We start from the raw sequence: 24,154 nt of genomic DNA on the forward strand, positions 1-24,154 counted from the left end.
CTCATAGATTCTGCACTATGTGGTTCATCTGCCCATAGCACATTAGGTTTGTTTGACAAAGAAAAACCTTCAGTCAGTTGACCTTTAATCAATTCCTCTGGGAAAAGATTCTGATTATGCTCACGAATTTGCCTTGTTTTATTTTTAACACTAAAAAAAAAATGAAACAAAGAAAGCATATGTTCTTTACGTTCCTTTATTCCCCCCCCCCCCCCTTTATGTTGTTAGTGCTTTAGATACATTTCTTTGTTCATGGCTGGCTTATCTGGAATCATAAATAATCCATGATCAGAGAAGTAAAAAACAACAAAAAACCCAAACCAATTTCCATGTTAATTAAAGGCTGGGAAAGGAACAATGGGGTTGTATGTTTCTCTGGAGGTTGCCTGAATTCTGCTGGGATTTCAGATGCAATGTGCTCATCTAAATTCACCTCTTTTCATACTAACTGACACCCATCAGTCCCTTCACGTTTAAGAATTTAGAGAGATTGACCAAGAAAGAAAGAAAGAAAGAAGGAAGGAAAGAAAATATTTCCAAAGTAAGGACTATCAAGAAATAACATTTTCATGACTTTCATAGGAACAGTGAAATTGAATTCTCTGAAATCTAGTGTTACATAGTATGGGTGCTGTAAGCCAGAACTTCCCAGTTTGAAAATCTCCTTTACCGTGAACTCAATGTGCTGACATATTGGCTAACAGCAGCATTCTAATGCATGTCTACTCAGAAGTAAGCCCTATTAAGTTAAATGACACTTTACCCCAGGCAAGTGCAACCTACAATCCTATGGGAGCCAGTCCCACTGAACCCAAAGCTGCTTGCTTCAAAGTACACACACAGGATTGCATAGTAAGATGCATACACACTTCAATTCAGTCTGCATCCAGCACTGCATCCATCCCACCATTGGTTTGGGAAGCAGTGTACACACAATGTTAGCTATATATAACCCATCTCCTTTCTGTATGTATCCTGTCATTTCTTAGGAAAGGCTGTGTTTTGATATTCCCCACCAGCCCAAACCAAAGCAGCTTTGATCCCTGTGTCTTCCGTTATGTGTCCACAACCTAAGTGTCAGTGGTGAGCCAAAACCCAAGCTTTGAACAAACAAGTGGTCTTAATTAAACCACCAGGTACAGTCCCCACTCTGAAATATGGGGGTAATAGTTATTTCTTTAATTGGTTCATTGCCTAATAGCAGTCAATGTCTAGGTGGCTTTCAACAAGTTTAGAAGCATACAAAAAATTTAATGCAACCTTACAGTGCGGATTTAATCATCACCGCATACACAGTGCCTTGAACACTCAAAGTGATATATAAATTCTAAGAAGTTAGGTGGGAGTCCAAAATCTGGAGGACCAAACGCTCTCCACTCATTTTTTGAAATGCTCTAAGGCAGGTGTTGAGAATCTTTGGCCCTCCAGCTGTTGCTAAACTGCAACTCCCATCAGCCCTAGCAAGCATGACGGGACTTGTAGTTCAGCAACACAAGGAGGCCAAAGCATCCCCACACCTGCTCTAAGAAAAGCAGCAGCTGCTGTGCTTCCAATTTTGTCCCCTTTTCCACCCTACTCCTTTGGCGGCGAAAGGGCATCGATTCTGGAAGGAACAATAGCATTGTCCTTCGTGACTTGCAGGACTAGGATGGGGACATGGCAACTGTAGATGAGGATATTAAAAATTACAATATATTGTTGCCACATGCCCCGGACCCATCCCTGACAAAGACACCATGCCTTTAATGTATTTTTAAAAGTTGATGACCTCCAACATTATTTATTTTTCCTTCCCAAAGGTTACTTTGGCTCTTCTGGGCTGGTGGGGCTTTTTTGGTGTGTGTGAATATTATGATTTTATAATCAGTGGCAGACTTTGGGCTTTAAAATCTCAGTGGCACCCTGTGTGATGCCAGAATCGGCAACCCCCTGCCTCTCACCTTCCATTGTTCATCATTGTTGTGGTGCTCCTGCAGCACCCAGTGTGGACGAACGAGTTGCGTTCCCTTAAATCTGCCTCTGTATTTATGCTTTAAAGTGTTTTTGAGTGACTGTGTTGCTAGTATAATGCATTTCATTCATGTTTGTTGTGGTTTGGCGACCTTTTTGTATTCTACTGGGGGAACTGAATTTCTCAGTCCTGCGAATCCCGCGGATGCGGATTTCCCCTTTTGAGGGTCGGGATGGTTGGTTGTTGTTATTTGGTGGCACACCTGAAAAAACACCTGACTCGATGGCAAATGCACATCAGCCAGGCATTTAATGGTACAAGTGCCCACCCATTGCACATACACAGGTGAAAAAATCCATCTGGGGTTTCTTCCACAGGTTTGACACCGCAAAATGAAATGCTGTCCGACCACAAAAGCATAGCTGTCAACTTTCCCCTTTTTTAAAGGGAAATTTCCTTATTCCGAATAGAATTCCTCGCAAGAAAAGGGAAAAGTTGACAGCTATGCACAAAAGGGACCTAATAACTCAGCTCTAAACTTAAACACCCGAAGTTTCTCCTCTCCTTGGGGCATGTTAACCCGGATTCATAAACCAACCCGTCAAACCCGCCGCCGAGGATAGGCGCGCTCGTGCTGCCAGGGGACTCCGAGGGTGTGGGGGCGGGATGCTCGCGTCGTGCAACCTTTAATTCACTGTAAAAACAATAGATCCTCTCCGGGAGGCGCTTAAGTCTGCGCCCTGCGCCGCCTCTCGCTCCCTGCAGGTGTCGCTCTCCAGCTAAGCGGCGCAGCGTGTGGGCGAGCGGCAACAAAGCGGCGGGGCGAGCGGGGCGTGTGCGCGGGGGCGGGGCCGTCCTTTGCCTCGCCGCGCGACGTGTGATTGATTGAATATGGTAATACAGAGGCGGGGCTAAGGCGCCCTCCGCGGCTTGCGGGGAAAAACGCGCAGGTTGTGCAAAAGTGGCTGATTGTGCCGGCTCGCCTGTCTCTGGCGGCTGCTCTGCGAGGGACCCTCGGAGATGTGACCGCCTCCCGTAGGCCGGCTGTGCGGATTGTTACTCTTCTTTTTCTTCTTCTTCTTCTGCGGCAGCAGCAGCAGCTGCTTCTCTCTGGAGCCAGCGACCTTTTCTGTGGGCGGAACATGCTTTAAAACTGTGAGTTGTTTTCGGCGCGTTGACTTTTCGCGAGGCAGGCTGCCAGCTTCCCCGCCTGGGCTTTCTCCCCTCAGAAAAGCCCTCGGTTGGCCTCGCTAGCTAAGAATAGCTGCTGGCCGAAACTGCCCCGGGGGTCGTCGGGGTCGTAGACGGAGTCCGGGAGCAGCTGGTGTATCCCGAGGCGAAACAAACTTGCGAAGAAAGTAAGCCCGCTTGCATTCAGTGGCACCGGCGGGTGAAGAAATAGCAGCCCCTCAGGACTGTCCCACGACTTTTTGGGCTCCCTTCTATGTTGGGAGAGTGGATGAGGCAGCCCAGCCCATTACTACTACTACTACTAATTGCTCCTCACACGCCCTCGCTCCTTCCCCCAGCGTTGGTGTTGCCTTTCTGGAGTTTGGCGAAGAGCCAAAAAAATAAAAAATAAAAATCAGCGTATAGTTTGGCAGAGAAAGCCACTTCCTGTTTTTAAGGCTTGAAAAAAAGGAGGGAGGGGAGCCAGTTGTAACGGTGAACATTTCTTGACACCTCTTTGTTTTAAGAGCCTTGTGGGCTGCGTTATGAAATGCTGCAGAAATTGCTCACAAGTTTGTGGGTATTTGTTTCTTTTTACCTCATTCAACCCAAGCAATGATGCTGAATTTGATTTTTTGTGGTGGTGCGGGGAGAGGGAGGGGGGCAGACAAGGTATTTAAATATACGTGGGTGGATTTGCCACAAAAAAGGATTAAGAAAATGAAGGCGCTGGCATATAGTACCCTGAATTATTGGTTGGTATGGGTGTGAACATCTGCAAGCCACACCCCTGATTTCTCCTTATATTACCCACATTGTGCCACCACCCCCCTTCTTAAAACAAAAAGCAAACCAAAACCCACCAATACCCAAGGGGCGTTGCCCCGCCCACCCCTTCCTTCCCCTTCAATTTAAGCATTGCATGGGTGTCAACATGTCTCTGAATGCATGCATACTGTATGGCTTTGTGCTTCATGCAGCACCTTAAGGAGCATCTTCATTGTGCAAGGAACTGTATAAAGAGCTAGGAGGGAAGGGAGGGGGGGATTCCTTTGTCTGTTTCCTCCCTGTGCTTTTCCCCCTGAAGCAATTGTAAGAGCAACAGCAGTGCTGCACAGCCAGACCTCTCAACATGTCATCCAGCTTTCTAAAACTGAAGGGAACACACCCACCCCATTCCTTTTCAGCTGGTTTTTTTTTTTAAAAATATATCTGCTGGTTGGGTTCCTCAGAGCAGAGTATTTGAGAATTCACATCTGCTCTCTTAATAATGTTCTCTCCCTTTCCTGAGGAATGCAGCCAGCTATCTTTTGTCATTTTGCAAGATGCATTTGATTTTACTAATGCAAAGTTTCTCTTGGTGCCCTTCGCTACTGGATCTAAGGCAGGGTAGTGAACCTGAGGTCCTCCTTTTGTTGGACTCAGAACTCCCATCAGCCGCAGCCAGAATGACTAATGGGAAGAGTCGGTGAGACTTAATAGGCCAAAGAGAGCTAGAGCACTGCAGGTTGCTCAGCTGTGCTATAGCCACTGTGAGTGGGGGTTGCACTAATGCTACTTATCTAGGGCTGCCATATGTCCAGAATTTCCGAACGTAGCCAGGATTTGTGTCCGGATTTTCACTTTTTGAAATATGGCAGCCCTAACTTATCACTCTCTTTGCCTGGCAATGTATGTACTTAATTTTAAAGTTCAGTTTGTGGACAATGGGAGTCCCTGCACATGTGAAGGAATCTAGAACCCTCCAAGCTACAGTAGTCATGTGAAAACAGCCTTCTGTACCATTAAGAGAATGAGTTGAGAAGTAGTTCAAATATGTACTTCTATGATCTTTGCCTTTTTCCTCTAACTGTTCGTGACAAACATGATGGTGAAAAGTTTGTTCTGCTTTATAGGGAGGTTCTTAGAATGCTCTCACCGCAGCCACTAAAAGCACTTGATGTATTCAAATTCTTATCAGTCCTGTTGATATTGTTATTATACAGTCTGCAAAAATAGGACAGATGATTGCAAAATACAAGGAATCTTTCCAGGCAGCACTAAAAGTGCTCTTTGTTTACAGTGTTTCATGACCACTTTTCAACAAATATTTTCAGAAAGTGGCTTGCCCTACCCCCCAAAAGATACAAGTATGAGATCCAGTTTGAAAACCATATAAAAACAACGAATCCCCAGAAGCGTGGTGGAGTAATGTCTTCTTCTACCCCTGACATTATTGGGGGGGGGGGCACATCCCGTAACTTTGAAGCAGCTACAAAAAGGTATTGTTCTTTGTTCGGGTACATAGCACACTTACCACCCCAACAGATGGAATCTAGAGCAGAGTCTTTTGGTAAAAGGCACTCCCTGGGCACATGAGACCCAGACCATAAAAACCAGCACTTTGAATTTGGTCTGTAAATGAACTAGGAACCATTGCAGATGTTTCAGATCAGCTGCATCACTTACCCACGACCATCACGAGGCAGGCAGCATCTTATCCTGTATCAGTTCAGTTGTAGTTCCTAAACAGTGGGACAGTCCAGCTTTAGTCCAGCCTTCATCATCCTGGTGTTCTCCAGAAGTGGATTTGAATTGCAACTCTCATCAGACTGTCACAAGAGTGTCCTGAATGACAGCATAGTCTATTTCTGCCTCTGTACTGTAAATGAAAAACTTGTGTTTCAAACAAAGGATATTTTATCTTAAAAGGCTCTTCTTCTGTTTAAAAAAGCACTTCTTCCTAAAATAAACTCAGAGCAACTAGCAGAATAAGTAAGTTACAGAAAACACAGTAGAACAGTTGGAAAGAAAAATCAATTCCATACATTTAAACCAAGAGCAGAACAGAACAATTTAGTATAGAGATGGAATTTTAACCCCATACTGGAGCTGTAGCAGAATAAGATCTTAGCTGCTCATATGTAGTTTTAATGAGAAGGCCAACTAAACTTCTCCTGGGAGGGACTTCCAGAAGCTGGGGTGCTACAATAGAAAAGACCCACAGTTGAGCACACAATAGTAAGAGGTGTTAAAGGTGCTTTTAATGTATATGAAGAGGATGCACACATATTTCATGTTTACATATTGGAGACTGAAATGGGATGTAGAAAGCTCATTACAGACTCCAGCTGAACAGTGAACACAGAACTGGATGGCTGAAATTTGTCAGTTTCTCCTCTAATATTGCCGAATAGCCATAGAGTCATAGAATTGTAGAGTTGGAAGGAACCATGAGGGTCATCTAATCCAATAGAAGAGTATATGCACTTTAGTGGCTTAAAACGCAGCAAGACCGTTTCTCCCTCCCCGCATCTCAAGTCACATTTGCAATTTCTATATGCACCTGATATGCATTACCTAATTCGTTTCTCCATGCTGGCAACCCCTGTCATCTGCACGTGTACAACAGCTGTCTGAACTGTACACACCTGAGCTTAATGGTTGTTTGCATCTTCAAGTTGGATGAAAGCTGGTTAGAGGGGAAACACATCAGACAGGAGTATTTCTCAAGAAACTACAGGATGCACATGGATTGTGGCTAACATGTCTGCTCAGCTTCAAGCTGCAATGGTGGGAACACATTGGAACCAGAGTAAGCCATAATGTGTACATACTTGAAGATTGTAAGCCTGTTCCTTGTTTATTCTGTTTTATGTAAGAGATGGGGAGCCTGTGGCCATCCAGGTGGTGTTGGACTCCCATCAGCCCCAGTCAACATGGCCAGTGGTCAGAGATTATGGGAATTGCAGTCTAATGACTTTTGGAAAATCACCCCCATTTTATACTATATATCACTTTGTTAGATGCTTATTATATTATTCCGTAGAAGAAAAAGTAAGACAGCTAACAGTGAACCTGTTGGGGGCATAGTTCATAGCCTTCCATTTTAAAAAGGCGATGAGAAAGTGCCTTAGAAGATTATTTGATTAGCATTGCACTAGAGTTACTTGTTGAAGAATGGGCAGCACTGCATGCAGCAAATAGATAAAAGATAAGAACCTAATCAATCACAGGCCTACTCCCATTTCCTGGTAGATTGATAACTATCTATGCATCCATATCTATCTTATGATTTCTATCTTATGTGAAAGAATCATAACTGGGTGAAAATCTTAGTCTACTCTTCTGAGTCCCATCTGTGGATCTTTCCATTTGCACACCTGCCATTTTAAAACCAAAGAGAGGTGCCACAGTTTATCCAAACAAGCTGGATTATTTCCTCAATTGGCATTGTTACAAGATCAGTCTTGATTATTAACTTGTATTTAATTTAATTTGATGATGTGCCTTAATCTAGTTAACACAGAGCCTGTTAAAAAGTGCTGTATATTGAGGAATATTGCATCAAGCAGTGGACAGGAGAGACAGAGAAATGGCTTTATTTCACAAGAGCATGTGTGGTCCTGCTAGATCTTGATTGAGGGATTGGTTCAGAAATTGCTTTCAACTAGTGTCATGGACCTGACAGGAGGGAGAGAACATAGATCTGAAGATGAGTGATAGCTGATAGAAATAAACTGGACAGAGAAGGCTGATAATTTTGGCACAACCAGCAGAGTGAGTTGAATGATGGCGCAGCATATGAAAAGCCTTGTTTTGGGAAAACTTTATGAGATAAAGCCCTGTGTATAGTTCTCATGTCATATTGTTGTTTTGTGGCATTGGTGTGTGGTGGTCTTCCTTTTCCAGGATGCTGCAGTCTCCTACTTTCTTTGTGTCTTCAAAAGTCCCACCTGCCTTTTCTACCAGAGCACGTGCCATTCCATCCATTCTCTCTCACTTATCCCATAATTTCCCTGCAGTCCATCCCCAACTCAACATTATACTCTCACAAAACTAAAGTGGACTACATGATAATAACATGTAGGTTCATTTATTTTGTGCCACGATGTCAATCATGTTTTGAATTGCTACACAGAGTGTGGCTGCTGGTGAGGGCGAGTGTGACACGCCACAAACAGTATTATGGCATTTGCTTGTATGAGAAGCAGGGGACCCTTTTCAGCATTTCCTCATAGGGGACCTTCTGGGGCCCACATGGTGGGCGTGGGTCAGATCAAAAGTGGGCAGGGAAAACAATGCCATTCTTGTCTCTATACAATAGACTGCATGCTAGCCATGCACAACTGAGAGGTTTCTATATATACACACACCTCTCTCTTCAATTTAGGGAAACAAGTCATTATCACAATTCAAGGACACATTCCAGCCTCTGGAAGGTGCAGAGCAGAGCCGTTTTGAGATGTGGACTACAGAATGGGCATGACTTGGGAGAGTCTCAGGGGTGTGATAGGGAGTCCTGGAAGACTGAAGGGTCTCAGGTTCCACATCTCTGATGTACATGTCTCAAAAGGAAGCTCATCCTTCCATTGTAACAACATGTTAAAGTGCCTTTCTTCAGGAACTTATTTCCCCCCCATTTAACATATATACAGAGTAACAAAGTTGCTTGCACAGAGTTACAAAGGGAGGATGTACTGTAGTCTCTTACCAACCCCACTTGCAATAAAGCCAGGCGGTGACTCTGAAGATTAGGAGATTTCTAGGGCAACTCTGTACATCTGTTTCAAGGTGCTAATGCAAAATTGGATATGGAAGTGTCCTCTTTGTGACTTCCCAGCTGAACTCCAAAATGACAAGCTGTGCAGACGACTGCGGATACTCTGCGACATGAAAGACCATGTTGGAGTGCTCTGTCCATGATCCTTGCAGACATGCCTGAGAAAATATTTCTTTTCAGTCCAGCTTCAGACCTTGAGCCAGTTTTATTTCATTAGTCAATTTTTACACAAGTGCACTTCATTATATTTTATTGTGCCAGTTTTTGCCAAAGAAGAACACTCCATGTGTTTTCTAATGGTTATTCTCTGCTGCTGTGTGCTGTGTTTAATAAATGAGCCATTTCCTTTTTCTTTAAACCTTTAGAATGTTTAGCATTGCAATGCAGCTTATTATACTTACAGCATATCCGCAGCTCGTAAGCAGAGCACAGTCTGAATATACAGGTGTGGGAGGGTGGGGAGGGGAGTGCTGTACAAGCATGTTGTGCTTAAGAGACTGCCAAGGAAAAATAAACTTAGCCCACAGCATGCTCTGCTTACACCATTTTAAAACAAGAGACCTTTTTTTCTTTTTGGTTAAATATACACCATAACATTATGCTTGATCTACATGTTGAATCCACTATAGTTCAAAACGTGCTTACTAGTTTAGTTTTTTATTTATTTCAGGGGTGGGGAGAAGCTGTGGTCTTCCAGATACTCCTGCCAGCATGGCTGATGGTCAAGGATGATGGAAGTTGCAGTCCACTAGCATCTGGAGGTCCACAGTTAAAGTTCTCCTTGCTTTCTCTTTCCTTTTTTCAGAGCAGTGTAGGATAGTAATTTGAAACCGTTTGTACAGTTACTAAAGCCACATGCAAGCAGCTCTGAATATGTATGTATGAACTGATGTTTGAATACTTGGATCCAAATCTCTGTTTAGCCCCTAACTGATTTACACCCCCACCCCAGTGTCTTGCATTTCCTTTAAGGAACTCAGGATGATATGCAAGGGCAGCCCTATTGTCTCTGTAAAAGGCTGAGAAAGTGGTGAGTGCATGACACTGGTCAGCTATGAAGGACACTGGGTGACCCTGAGCTAAAATATCTCTGGTCCAACTCTGGCACTTCATTTGCCATACCACACTCAACACTTAGCTTAAAAGCACTATGGCATTCTGGTTCTCCTTATGGCTCTTCTTGTGGTATTCAAAGAATGCTTTCTGAGAAATGTGTTCTGTGATGCCTCCCGTGACATGATGCATTTTGAGTCAGATGGCATATAATTTCAGATGGGGGGGGGGGGAATCACTAAAACTGTGTTGGTGTTCTATTTGGGGTTTAAAGGCAAATGGGAAATGTCTAGTGACGCTTGAACCATGGGAAAGTTATTTTTATAAATCTCCTTTTTATTTTTTTACATTTATAAATACAGACCTGTAATCTGTATCTCTTGAAAACAGTTTGAAAGGTTAGCAGAAGATACAAGACTGGATTTCCCAACCATTCCTTGGGAAAAATTTTTTATAAAGAGGTTAAGGAAGCAGCACATGGCTCTTCTGTTTAAACATAACACCCATCAGCAGATGTCACATTTTAATTGAACTGGGAGAAGCTCATTGGCCCAGGACTCCCTGTAGTCCACACACTTTGCACCACAGATTGTTGGATGCTTAGGAAAGATGAGCTCTGGGTGGTCTCTGACGAGGAACAGAATTATGTATTCCATTTTCCTACAGTGGTGCTTATTTACCAGGGTCAGTTCTAGTGTTCTGGGTTTTGAGAGGCAAATCTGAGGAAGTGATTTTAAAATAGATTCACAGTTCAACTTTGAATGAAATGGCACAACACCAGTGGTAAAGTGTATTGTTTTATTTAAAAATTATGTTTACTATATGACCCACTTTTCTTCAATCTTCACCATATATTGCTTTAGGTTCTCCCATTCTTTTCATTGAATGAAGTTTATGTATCTGTGTGTGTGTGTGTGTGTGTTTCTTTAAAGGAATGATTTTTTCTTTCCTGTGAATTTTTCATTGTTTATGTATTGCAGATGGGGGAAACTCTGGACTGTAGTTTTAATTCTGCTCCCAGTACTCTTCCCCAGTCTACAATGCACCTCTCCCTTGACCTGACACAAAACAAGCCGGAGATACAAAACACATCATTCCGGATCTTCAGCCAATCAGGCTATTTTTCATGGGAATTTCTTTTAAGGAAAGGGCTTGTGCTGTGATGTTTCTGTTGTAATTATCTGTATGTTTTAATAGAGCATACTTATTCTTTTAAACGTTTTATGGTTTTCTAATTATTGCTCCCCCCCCAATGTTTTTAGTTGTTTCTGTTTTAGTTGTAAGCCATCTTGAGTTCCTGTCAGGGAAAAAGATGGGTAATAATAATGATGGCACACTGGGTGGGTAGTGGGGGTTAAACCTCATCCTGCAAGATATGATTGGGAAGAAGATGGACTTCTTTCAGCTAATATGTGCTGATCTGGCTGATGAGCAGGGAGGATGCGATTTTCATTCTGTCCTAACATGTTGGAATGGAAGAGTTAACTATTGCACACTGTGGTGGTGGTCAAAATAACACTCTGGTTGAAATAGTTCTGTACTGTGCTACCCAATCAGCCTTATTCATGCTCTCAGTTCATATGCTGACAAATAGGACAAGTACCAGTAGAGAACAGTCCACAGTAGTGGTTTATCGATTTTTAAATTTAGTATTGTGAACAGGTCACCGAAGAAAGTTGTCTTAAGGTGCTCTAAATTAAGAGACAGAAATCAAGTGCAATTCCTCTCACTGCTGTCTGTTCTGTAGCTAAACCCAGTGAAGTCTTTTATCCTATTAAAAATAAAAAAGGTGCATTAAACTCTGTGACCCAGAGCAGTGGAGTGGAGGACCTCTGTGGGTACTGAGCCGTGTTTCAATGACTGTCAAGGGAACAAGGGAGTTTTCACAAGCCACACAAATTTTTCATACTGTAAAGCTGTCAAGTCGTACAAACAGAGCCTAATGACACATGGGCAGCCGAAGCATAGGAGGTCTCCAAGGAAATTTGCAGGTCTCTAGGCAGTTGTATTGGCATGTCTGCTTCTGGCAACTTTCGCCTGCAAGCAGAAACTTAAATCAATGAACCACCATAGCCCTGAGGTGTGTGCTGTGTTGCTGGAGCTGCCGTTCTGTGGCTGAATTGACATCAGCACACTTGTCACAGTTCATTTCAGTGTTTAGTCATCTTGCATCACCCCAGTTGATCTACTTTCATTCCTCATGCACAGCCAGAATTTCATCTCCCTACCCCGTGAAGAATACTCACCCCAGTATTAGTAAGGCTCCAAGTGGGTGCTAAATGTTAACACAATAACTTCCATTCAGGTATATGGAGGTGTTTAAGTTCTCATATTAAAAAAATCCAAAGTTATCAGCTTGTCATTAGTGTGAGTGCATGGAGTCTTGGTAGGTATTGAGGAGGGTTGGAGCATCCATGGCCCTCCAGATGTTGGATTCCAACTCCCATCAGTCCCAGCCAGAATGATCAGCAGTCAGGGATGCTGAGAGTTGGGAGTCCAGCTACATCTGGAGGGCCACAGGTTAGCCACTTTCTGCTGTAAACCCACAATACTTATAGAAGGTTGCAAATCTGTATGCACAGTAATACAATAAAAAAGAAAAAAATGGTTTATATTAAAGAAATTAAAAATCTAAATCAGTATAAAAACCAGACTTTTCTTTAAAAAGAGAGACATGATTTGTGTCGCTATGCTTATTGGGTTCTAAAAGGCAATAGTGCAAACCTATGCATGTCAACTCAAAAGCAAGCCTTATTGAGTTCAGTGGACTTTCTCCTAAGTAAGTGGTTATAGGATTGCAGCCTTAGGTTTGGAATAAATCCCCAATGAAGTCAATGCAAGTTACCGGTAAAGGTAAAGGGACCCCTGACCATTAGGCCGACGCTGGGGTTGTGGCGCTCATCTAGCTTTATTGGCTGAGGGAGCCGGCGTACAGCTTCTGGGTCATGTGGCCAGCATGACTAAGCCACTTCTGGCAAACCAGAGCAGCACACGGAAACGCCGTTTACCTTCCCGCCGGAGCGGTACCTATTTACCGTATCTACAGTGGTGCCTCGCAAGACGAAATTAATCCGTTCCGTGAGTCTCTTTGTCTTGCGGTTTTTTCGTCTTGCGAAGCACGGCTATTAGCGGCTTAGTGGCTATTAACAGCTTAGCGGCTTAGCGGCTATTAACGGCTTAGCGGCTTTAAGAAAAAGGAAACAAACTCACAAGAACTCGCAAGACGTTTCGTCTTGCGAAGCAAGCCCATAGGGAAATTCGTCTTGCGGAACGACTCAAAAAATGCAAAACCCTTTTGTCTAGTGAGTTTTTCGTCTTGCGAGGCATTCGTCTTGCGGGGTACCACTGTACTTGCATTTTGACGTGCTTTCAAACTGCTAGGTTGGCAGGGGCAGGGACCAAGCAACGGGAGCTCACCCTGTCGTAGGGATTCGAACTGCCGACCTTCCGATCAGCAAGTCCTAGGCTCTGTGGTTTAACCCACAGCGCCACCCGCAAGTTACTTTCCAGTAAACATGCTTTGTATTGCGCTTGATTTCCAAAGCTGTAGTCAGGGCCAAAGGACTGTATATCAGTCTCCGTGGTGTCCAGGCATGTGTTGGTTAAGAGAACTAAAAACAAACAAACAAACAAACAAACAAACAAACAAACAAGGAAGTTTACCTTATCATAACTTTCACCTAGAGCTGAATTTGAAAATCTGAATGTCCTTGGCCCTAGAGTTGTGCCCGTCAGATAAGGAAAGCTTGGGGACATTTTATAATTAAAACTGGAGGAAACAAGCCTCGTGAAAAAGCCAGTTGGGTTGGGGCAACTTGCACTGGCAATTTGAACGAAGTGTTGCATGAATAGGTAGAATCAGGAAGGATGCAGTAGCTACTTTACGACCTTCTGGGGTAGTTGGACAGGGATTGGGAAATTGCTCTGGAACATTTACAGGAAATGTGAGGTTGAGAAGTAGATGGAAACGGAAAGGAAAGACGTCTTGCTATGTAAGTGATAACTTGCATACTGCACTAAAGAATTGCCTGTCTTGTTGCCTTCTTGGTTAACCCCCCTCCCCCCCTTTTTAAAAGGAATGCTGGTCAGCAGTGTGTGTTTTTCTTCTTCTAGAAAAATAGTGTCGGTACTCACCATGAAGTTGTTACAGTTACAGTAAGTGCCACACTTTTTAACAACCACGAAAGAGGTTCCAGTACTGTGTACTCTTGAGTACCCCCTGAAAAAACACTGCTGGTCAGTCTTTAGAAATTATGGCCAACATAGTTCCTTCCTGTTATTATTGTATTAAAACAGCAGTTGGATTTGTGCATTTGCACACGTATACATTTTCATGGTTTTTGTAGCATGATGGCAAAAATGTTTGCAAACTAGCAGATTTCTGGAACACTTAAAGTAATACAGAAGACAAGTGTTCAGCCTCTAAAATGTGACACAGTTTCATCAAAGTGGAAGAAAATTTTGCTCCTTCCAGGTAATGATGTCACAGGTACTAACCAATAGAGGCCTTCTCTTGTATCCTGTCAGTTAATCAGCTATAGAACTTCTTTAGAAGTTTGTCCTGAAGAGGGACCAGTAGAAAATTGGATGAATTAATGTCGACTAGGAAGAAGGGCAGAAGAAAAGAAAGGAGTGAATGGAATTGTTTATTAAGTTCCCAGTTTAAAGCTGCATTTGATATATTGGGGATAACAAACCGTCCCTTCCCTCTGCCATGTTAAAAAAAGCAAATATAAACACATGTTGATTAAGAGTATAAGCAATGCAGTTATGGGCACCACACACTTCTGTGACTGATTGCAATAATATAGTGTTGGCCATTCATCACATTTTGGAAGTAGCTATGGCTTTGTTCTTTGGGTTTATACTCTTTGGAAAGAAGGACCATGTGTCAAGATTCAGGGTTGTATCCTGTGTCAATCCTACACAGAGTAGACTCATTGAAATTGAAGACAACGACTAACTTAAAGTCCATTACCTTAAATGAACTTACTATAGGATTTGGCAACCCTACTCCAAATAAATCATTCTAGAACTAGTGCTGATGACAGCTCAAGCAGTTTAGTTAGTGATAGCCAGAAGTTTGCAGCTTCCGTTTCCCAAGAAGTCTGTATATATATATTTGCAACATAAGTTGCTATGGGAGATACTTAACAACTGAAGGGCACCCAGACTTTGTCCTTGAGGTCTGATTTAGATCTTTGCCCAGTTTCTCAAGAGCTACACTATATACGGAATAAGAATTTGATGAAAATCCAAGTATCTGCCCATAGTCTGCCAAAAAGTAATTTTATCTGATTTTTTTTAAAAAAAATTATGTGTGTGGCAGAGATGGGAAACCCTTTTCAGCTCAAGTGCTACATTTACTTGCAGACAACCTTCTCAGGACCACATGCCAATAGTGTCAGAGGTAAAAGCGAGTGGAGCAACAGGTGTGACTCTTACCTTTTGTGCAGTAAGTTGTATTCCAGCTACACAAAAATTGTAATAGTTCCTACATGCACATCCCTATACAGGAAATCAACATGTATTGGCATAGTTTAGAGACACATTCCAGCCAGGCAAAAGCATCTGAAGAGGCTGTCAGACAGCCTGGGAAGAGTCTCAAGGGCCAGTTTCACTTGGAGAGCCCCATTTGGTCCCTGAGCCTAAGTCCTTGCTCCTAATGTATAGACTGAGGTGCAGACAAAGACAGATGGTAGTAATGGAATTTGGGGCTTACAATTTCAAAAGACCTTCTGGGTGTATAGGCAGCAGAAGACATAAGCCATACATTGGGTCAAAAGTATAGTTTTCTGTGGGACCTGCATATCTGCCCCTGGAGTTAAGTGAATAAATATTGCTGGTGGAAATTTCCAACTTCATCAAGATGAATAAATGAAAGGTTTAAAGTTGGCAGGATTTTAAATATAAAAAAAGAACTGACAGAGCAGTAGTCAGCCAGCATGGCCAGTGGTCAAGGATGATTGCTTCAGTGCAGCAACAGGGGAGGCGGGGGACATTATGTTCGCTATCCCAGGGCTAGAGCACTTCAAAATACTTTTAAAGCTTTTTTAAAATTTTCTGGCTTCCTTCAAACTGCACTGTGTCAAATTCTTAATGCTAGCATAATTGGCATTTCCCCCTTTAGCTTTTAACATTTGGTTATTTCATGACTTCACCTGCAACAAAACACATCTCTCCTGGGTTTCTTATTTCGTTGTTTTGTTGTGAGGTAGTAGTTAGAGCAGGCAGTTGCTAACATGGTACCCTCTAGATACTTTTGGACTACAAAATCCCATGTGCCCCTGCCAGCAATGGTCAGGAATTATGGTGTTTGTAGTCCAGCAACATCTGGAGGGACTATGTTGGCTACCCTAGGGTTAGAATGTTGGACAGAGACTAAGAAGACTCGGGTCCAAATCTCTGTCAAGCCATGAATGACTATGGGTCCATCACAATCTCTCAAACTAACCTACTAACTCAACAGGGTTGTCAAGTTAAAATGGGTGGTGGAAGAACCCTTTACACCTCTGTGAGTTGCTCGGAAGAAAGGAGGCTTGTAAAGAGGGGGGGAGGGGAAAAAGTTTTCTAAGCTTCTCTGAAACTTTATTTTTATTAAAGGGTCCAAGGTACTTCTTAAAATAGTCATTTCTAGCTCCTTTTTTAAGTTGTCATCTCCAGTTGAGTGATTATTCCCCTATCATGCTCAACTTCCAAGTCTTCCTTTTCCTACTATTCTTTAAATGGACTTAAGACATGCAGATGCCCTTTGTATATAAACAGCATGCGTACATGTCTTCCCGTTTACTTTCTTTGACTGACAAAAATTGCCTGATGATGCAGCAGCTAGGAAACTCTCTCTTTGTGAGAATGAAATCCTAAAGTGCTCAACTGTGTAAATGGGGTGTGCACAAATAAAATTAAAGTTCATTTTTTTGAAAGAGATGCTGGATGGGTGGCATTGTGGACTCTTTGGGATCTTTCAAATTGAATAGCGGGGTGGAGGGAGAACATTTCACCTGTAAATTAAGAGTGAACATGTTCTTGCTAGCACAATGCTGACTATATTCTAGGTGTTCCTGCTCACTGTTTTACCTGTGGGAAAGCTTATTCTTTTTGTAGCACATAAATGAAATGCTGACAAGAAGAGGTTCTCTCTGTCACATCACACTCTAGGCATTTAGAGAGTGGATGTTACGGCTTTCTCTAATCGGTTCAGTGCCTGTTAAACCTGCTCATCTCTCTACGTGGGGCACAAAGGTTATCTCCCACAAGGAACAATTCATTTACAGTGGTACCTTGGGTTACATACGCTTCAGGTTACATACGCTTCAGGTTACAGCCTCTGCTAACCCAGAAATAGTGCTTCAGGTTAAGAACTTTGCTTCAGGATGAGAACAGAAATCGTGCTCCGGCGGCGCGGCAGCAGCAGGAGGCCCCATTAGCTAAAGTGGTGCTTCAGGTTAAGAACAGTTTCAGGTTAAGTACGGACCTCCGGAACGAATTAAGTACTTAACCCGAGGTACCACTGTACTTGCTTTGTATAATACAATAAATATTTTAAACATTGTTCTCCTAATACATTGTATTGTATGCAACTACAGTCTTTTGCTGATATTCTAAAACTAAAAATCTTCTGTGTGGTTGATGGGGAACTGGAAATATGCCCATTGGCCTTTCATACCATGTGTTCATGAGTGGATAGGAAACATGTCTGTGCAAAGGGGTGATCTCTCTCTGGGATGGGTATCTGTGGTCTTTGAAGAAAGTAGTGTGGGGGCTAAATGAGTTGTTCTCAGCATGGCAAAAAGCAAGAGACTTCAGCCTCAATGTTTTGAATGTTTTGAAGTCCTTCCAAATGATGCTGTCGTCAAATCAAAAGAGCATTGTTGCATGCCGTTTCTTCCTCATCTTTTGAATACTGGTCTAATTTTTCTTTTTTGCGTAGAAATGTTCACCTGCAACATATGACCCCATTAAACACGTGCCTAGTAGTTCCTCTGAAGCAATTCCATTTCTTTCCCGCTCCTTCCTAATCACCGTGAATTATGAAACTCTACTTCATCTGCCTCCATGTCCTCCTCCTTTCCTCTGACTGTTGTCATATTTCATCTTTCACATAAATCTGTACATTCTTGCTCTTCTGAAAATCTTCATTACTTCTAATTGTATTCTTGTTCTTTCTTATGCAAGCAGGGGAATTCTACACCTAAAACTAATAATAATCTGTCTGGAATGAGCTTGTTGCCATAGAAACCAACATGATGTCATAAAGATACAGTGGCAATGGCATAGCTTTTAGGGACAAGGGGCTCATCAGCTGGGAAGGCTCAATAGCATCTCTAGTTCCATATTTCAAGATGATCTCTGTGTGTCAGATGGGTGGGGTACAAGTAATAAACTGCTATTATATTATGAGAGTGAGAGAGACTTTTTCATCATTCTTGGCCAGTACAGAAAGTGTAACACTTTTTTGAGAATCTTCATAACATGCCAGAATTTTGCAGTCAGCCATCAGGAACACTATAAGGTTGTAAACTAGAGTAAAGGATCATGTTTGACACAACTGATTGCTCTGTCAATTACAGAGTTTGCACCTGGTAGACTCCTTTTCTCCCCATCCAAGTAACTTTGTTTTTTGCTCAGCAACTGACAGGCGCATACACACACACACACACACACACACACACACACGCACACCACACACCGTATTTTTCGCTCTAATAGTACACACTTTTTTCCCTCTAAAAATGAAGGGGAAATGTGTGTGCGTCCTATGGAGCGAATGCAGGCTCCTTGGCTTCAGCGATAGCAACGCGAAGCCTCCAAAGCACAGAGGGAGAGTTCCCGCTGTGCTCTGAAGCCTGGAGAGTGAGAGGGGTCGGTGCACACCTAACCCTCTTGCTCTCCAGGCTTCGCTTCGCTGGAGAGGCACTGTACAGTTTTCCCTCTCTGCGCAGTGCCCCTTCAGTGAAGCGGGAGGAGAAATGGAAGGGGCTCCATTTCTCCTGCCGCTTCGCTGAAGGGGTGCTGAGCAGAGAGGGGGAGAATCCCCCCCCCCGTTCTCCTATGGTCCGGTGCATCTTATGGTCCTTTGTGTCCTATAGAGCGAAAAATACGGTATATACACCCCCCCAAAAAACCTTACATTTTTTCTTTTTCTTCTGCATGCACAAACAGATTAAGTACAAGTGAATTATACTTAGGAGTGAAAGATCAGTCTTGTTAAAAACAAAGTTCTGCAGCATAAGTTCATTAAGTTTGTTTGCTTTAGACACAGAGTCATAGCCGTAGACTGCCTGACTCTCAGTATAGGTTTGGCTCATCACAAACTGCGGATGCACAGACAAGACTTGGTCAGTATCAGTCTAGCAGATGCAGACACGACTTTTCTCATATTTCTCTATTTTATATATTTGTTTGGATTATATAATTTGGCTCTTAAAAGTGATATATGTGACTTTTGGGAAATGCACAAACTCAGGGCATAAGGTGCAAAGGTCATTTTTCTTTGACCTGTCAGACTTCAGGTCCCTTAGCTATGTTCCTTGTGCCCGCCCCCCCCCCCCATTTGCCCTGGCTTCAGAAATCTCTTTTGTGTCCAGAAGACTTCTACACATGCATCATCTCCTCCTTCCCCCCAAAGAAACCTTGGATTGTATTCAGCACTAGTCATACTTCGAGTAGACCTATCGAAGTTACTGTACATGGTTAATTTAGGTTCATTAATTTCAGTGGGTCTACTGTGAGCAGGACATAGTTGAATATTGCCTCTTTGGAGGCAACGAAGTCTGCCAAATGTCAGAATAATACCTTCATTGATTCTCCTGCAAGGATAGATTTTACTGTTTGGGGATGGATTGGCTAATATAAACATGTTTGCAAGGAATTTCTCCTAATATAATTCACTTTTGTATGTTATTCTCATAGATGGTTGGAAAACAGATTAGTATCACTATGTTTCAGTTCTTACATATTTTCAGAAAGTGACAATCTGATGAATTCAGCTTTAAATAAGAACTGAATCCAGCATCCTTAGTGGCCACTTTTAAAATGCAGTGCTTTGGAGGCACCTGAGCCCACAATAGTACTCAGGGAGGGGATTTTGGAAGCCCCCAATTCGACTCAAAACACCTTGTTAACTGCTCCATCCAACATGGACATGTGAAAACCTTGACTGAAATGCCCTTATCTGAATTGTACTTTTGGAAGTACACAGTCAGTACACAGCCTAATAATGAAGATAATGTAACAACTTAACAGTTTTCATCTGATTTACTTTATGGGTCAATTCACCTTGTGAGTCTAAATATGATGCCACACTCTTTATACTGTTGAAGGTAATGTCTTGATGTGTGCTGTATAGTAGCTTTGTTTGTTATCCACATTTAGTGGTTCTATTTACGAGCAGGCTATTTTAATTTGATAGAATTCCAGATAAGGAGAATTCTGCTTTAGTGCAGAGGGTCAGATTAGATGACCTTTGGATCTTCACAGTTCTGTGATACTGAAACAGAGCTCACACCCCTTTTTTAAACTCAAGAAGGTAGCATGAGAATTCTAAACATGCACCCATCTCATCTAAAGCACATCTTGTCTATAAAGCACTTTTACTGGTCCGGATATAATGTGTTGCTGATAGGCAGAAAAAATGCAGGTGAATTTCTGAACCAGAGGAGGAGCAGTCTTGGAGAGAAACAGGATAGGTAAATTAAGAAACATGTACCAGTACATCTGTTGGGTAAAGCATGTACAAAATACACACACATCTGAATGTGATGTCAAAGCTGCATTTTTTATTTTTTGCTTTTGCTTTTTAAGTGTTCAGCTGCCACCAACAATGCTTAGTTTGGGCAGCCTTTTAATAATAAAAAGCTGTTGTATGAGGCTATCCCCATGTGCTGTGCTTTTGTGGATCATAGTGCTTCATCATGCCGTGTGTGCGTAGTTTCTACAGATGGGAGATGGAGAGAGTGATGGCACTGCATTAGTGGAGGAGGCACAGAATTTAAAGCACCCAGGCTCTTGCAGTTCAATCTTATGATGAGATCAGAGAGCGAGAAAGAGAGACTCAGAGAGCGAAATCTAAATGTAGTTTGGTATTTATATAGCGAGCATGTCTTGCTGAGACTGTAGTTTTGTTTGCTGCCAAACTCTTCTACTTTGAAACAATATGGGTGCAATTTGTGCCAAGTTCTGAAAGTTCAAATACAGCCCTAATCTGAAATGTCTCTAATACAAAATCAAAATGGCACAATAGGGTCTAATAGGTGAAAACCATGACAATTTCCCCTTCCACCTATGTCACTGCCCACCTGGAACTCCCTCTCCCAGTTTACATATTCAAACAATGAAATCCTAAACCTGACCTTTGTCTCTGCTCACCAGCCACTCATGAAAGGAGGGGCTCACACTCCTCTGTTGCCCAGCACAAGATAACTGTTTTTGTCAGTCACCCATTACCTTCCTTTGTACTACATGATGGTTCTTCTCCCCAGGCTATTCCTGGCAAGGAAACGGATTCAGCCTGCATTTTTACACTGCTGAGCTGTCTTGGACCTGGGTGAAAACTTCATGCATTTAGGAACCTCCTACATTTACTAACTCTAGAAATTACATTGTTTGCATGAATATGGTACCCAGGACTTTTAGTTAGGGAAATCTGTCCCCACATAAGACTATATAATAAACAAGCCCATTTAAACAGTGTGATGGTTAAAACAGTTGAAAACAACAATCAAAGCAGGAGACTCAAGTCAAGAAATCTGGGAAACGCCTGTTGAAATGGGAGTGTCTTCAAGAATGCCAGTACCAATGTAAGGTAAAGGGCCATTAAGTCCAGTTGCGGACGACTCTGGGGTTGCAGCGCTCATCTCGCTTTACTGGCTGAGGGAGCCAGCGTTTGTCCGCAGACAGCTTCTGGGTCATGTGGCCAGCATGACTAACTGCTTCTGGTGAACCAGAGCAGTGCACGGAAATGCTGTTCACCTGTTTATCTACTTGCACTTTGATGTGCTTTCGAACTGCTAGGTTGGCAGGAGCAGGGACTGAGAAACGGGAGCTCACTCCGTCGCAGCGATTCGAACTGCCGACCTTCTGATTGGCAAGCCCTAGGCTCTGTGGTTTAACCCACAGCACCACCCGTGTCCAGTGTAGCCTCCCATATTTCAGCAGGAAAAACATTTCACAACACTCATGCTATTTTTTGTTCTCCTCTAATTCTCCTTTGAGCTGAAATGTTAATTTATACAGCTACAGATCTATCAGGAAAATGTATGTATTTGGTGTCATCTCTTAGTGGAACGGAGCTTTTGGAAGGTATTTATCAATCCTGCTTTCTTTTGTAACATTTGTCTCTGATGCCTCTGAGCTGTAAGCAAGCCCAAAGTTTTCTCATAACATTTTTCTTATTCAGTCTACAGTTTGTGATTGATCAAAGGAAACCGTGATAGCAGTATTGCTGCAGAGATTTGGATCCATCTCTATGAAGGGAGATGGTCCCGGCTTGGTCGAGACAGGCAGGCAGGTATCCATGAGATGTTCAGCAGCCCAATCAATTATTCACTGGATTGCAGTGGAGCTTTGAGACTGGAAAGTGTTGTTGGCTGAGTCATGGTTGCTGCAATGACAAATTGAGGCAGTCCGCTTGAAGCTAAGAACTGCCACATTATCAGAGAAGAATGGAAGGGAGCATTTTACTTAATAAATAGAACTTTATGACTGAAACTGCCAAACTAGCCAATTGCACCTGGTGCCTTTTGATATGTGTTCTGTAACAGAAAGGTATTGGTGGAACTGTAGGAAAAATCAGAGTGAGGCAAACACAGTTGTATCATTGCAATATCATAAAGTGGATTAGGGCTTGTCCACACTTCCACTTGTCCCATGCCTAGAAGGCGCAAGTCAGAGTGGTTTTCTGCTTGACCTGTGCTTTCTAGGCACAAGTCCAAGCAGTTTCCCCCATGCTCCACTCCTTTCCCAGGGGAAACCTGCTTCTTAGCTCTAAATCAAAGCAAACATCAATCTGGGAAAAAACCAGAAGTGTGGACAAGCCCTTAGCACAGACACCAACTCTATGTGGCTGAGGACAGCTCAGCGCCCCCCCCCCCATGCTGGATGAGTTGAGCCTACCCCCAATGTGTCGCACATGTGATGTCATGCCATGTGACAAGCCCCTGAAATATCATGCGGAAAATGTCATTGGCACCTCTAGCCCTTAGTCTGAGTCATTTAGCCACAGGTATCTGAGGGTTGCTTGATGACTGAGGAGGACCTGGTCCCCTCAGGAGTGGAGGGCCCTCCCCAAGTTATTGCCTGATTTACTTTTTCTTTCAAGACATCTATCCGTTGACATGTACACTTTGTAAAAAGTGCCTCGTATATTCTGTTTTCTGTATATACGTATATTAAATGTAGGCTGGTCCTTGCTTGTAATTTTTTATCTTGTGAACTGCCCTGAGATCTTCGAATGAAGGGAAGTATATATATTTTAATAATGATAATTGTTAAATTATTTCTGTAATTTTTAGCCATTTCAAGTGCGCCTCAGGTGTCTGAACAGGCTCAATGAGGGGTAAGTGCAGTATTGTGATGGCAGGCTCCTTCTCACTTTCCACATCTATTATTTTGCAAGTAGGAAACTCCTGTGACATTGTAATGCCAAACTTGAAGTGATGCCATCCAAACAGTTAGCAATTGAGTGGTTGCATAAGAATAAGCAGCAGGTATGGGATGCAGACTGGGATTACAGTAGGAGAACAAGCATTTTAACATTCCCTGCCAGATTTCAATGGGATCAGGTTCTAATTGTTGTGAATGGTGTTGTATCTACTTTTGCCCTTTTGCATTGGGGAGAAGCAGCAGCAGACTCTCCACCCCCCATTGCATTCATTAAGCCCTGTTCAGGTGCCTAAAATGGATTTACTGTCATAGAAAGCAGAGCATCAAAGGTATGAAAAGTGGAGGGACACATGGATTGGCAGCTTTGCATGTGAAGTGTCTTAACTGATAAACTCATAAACTGAACACAGGGCAGCAATGCAATGTGGCCACTTTAAACAGTTAATGCAGCCTTAATGCATAAACTGAAGTACAGTGTCCAGATCACAGGGAGTAATAATACAGTGGTACCTTGGGTTACATACGCTTCAGGTTACAGACTCCGCTAACCCAGAAATAGTGCTTCAGGTTAAGAACTTTGCTTCAGGATAAGAACAGAAATCGTGCTCTGGCAGTGTGGCGGCAGAGGAGGCCCCATTAGCTAAAGTGGTGCTTCAGGTTAAGAACAGTTTCAGGTTAAGTACAGACCTCCGGAACGAATTAAGTACTTAACCCGAGATACCACTGTAGGTCCATTCAATTCTGTGTTTATCAGGCGGCACCTGGAGTGCTGTGTCCTTTTTTTAGGATGCCACATTTTTAGGAGGACGCTGATTGGTTAAACTAGCACGTGTCCA

General features: G+C 42.8%; 1 protein-coding gene and 1 long non-coding RNA gene across 3 annotated transcripts in view; both read left to right on the plus strand.

Moving 5' to 3' along the window:
• Window positions 1-24,154, plus strand: part of LOC308475470 — a 597,484-nt gene that overhangs the window by 85,498 nt on the left and 487,832 nt on the right. The gene's annotated exons all lie outside the window — the stretch shown is intronic.
• Window positions 2,855-24,154, plus strand: part of TP53I11 (tumor protein p53 inducible protein 11) — a 50,637-nt gene continuing 29,337 nt past the window's right edge. The window contains exon 1 of one of the 2 annotated variants that reach the window (XM_081002296.1): window positions 2,855-3,106. The gene's annotated coding sequence lies outside the window, so the exon portion shown is untranslated. Of the gene's footprint in view, window positions 3,107-3,207; window positions 3,310-24,154 lie in introns of those variants that run through there. The other variant, XM_081002297.1, reaches the window with a different exon arrangement.

Source organism: Podarcis pityusensis (genome assembly GCF_964106645.2).
Source record: "Podarcis pityusensis genome assembly, chromosome: 1".
Classification (NCBI taxonomy): Eukaryota; Metazoa; Chordata; class Lepidosauria; order Squamata; family Lacertidae; genus Podarcis; species Podarcis pityusensis.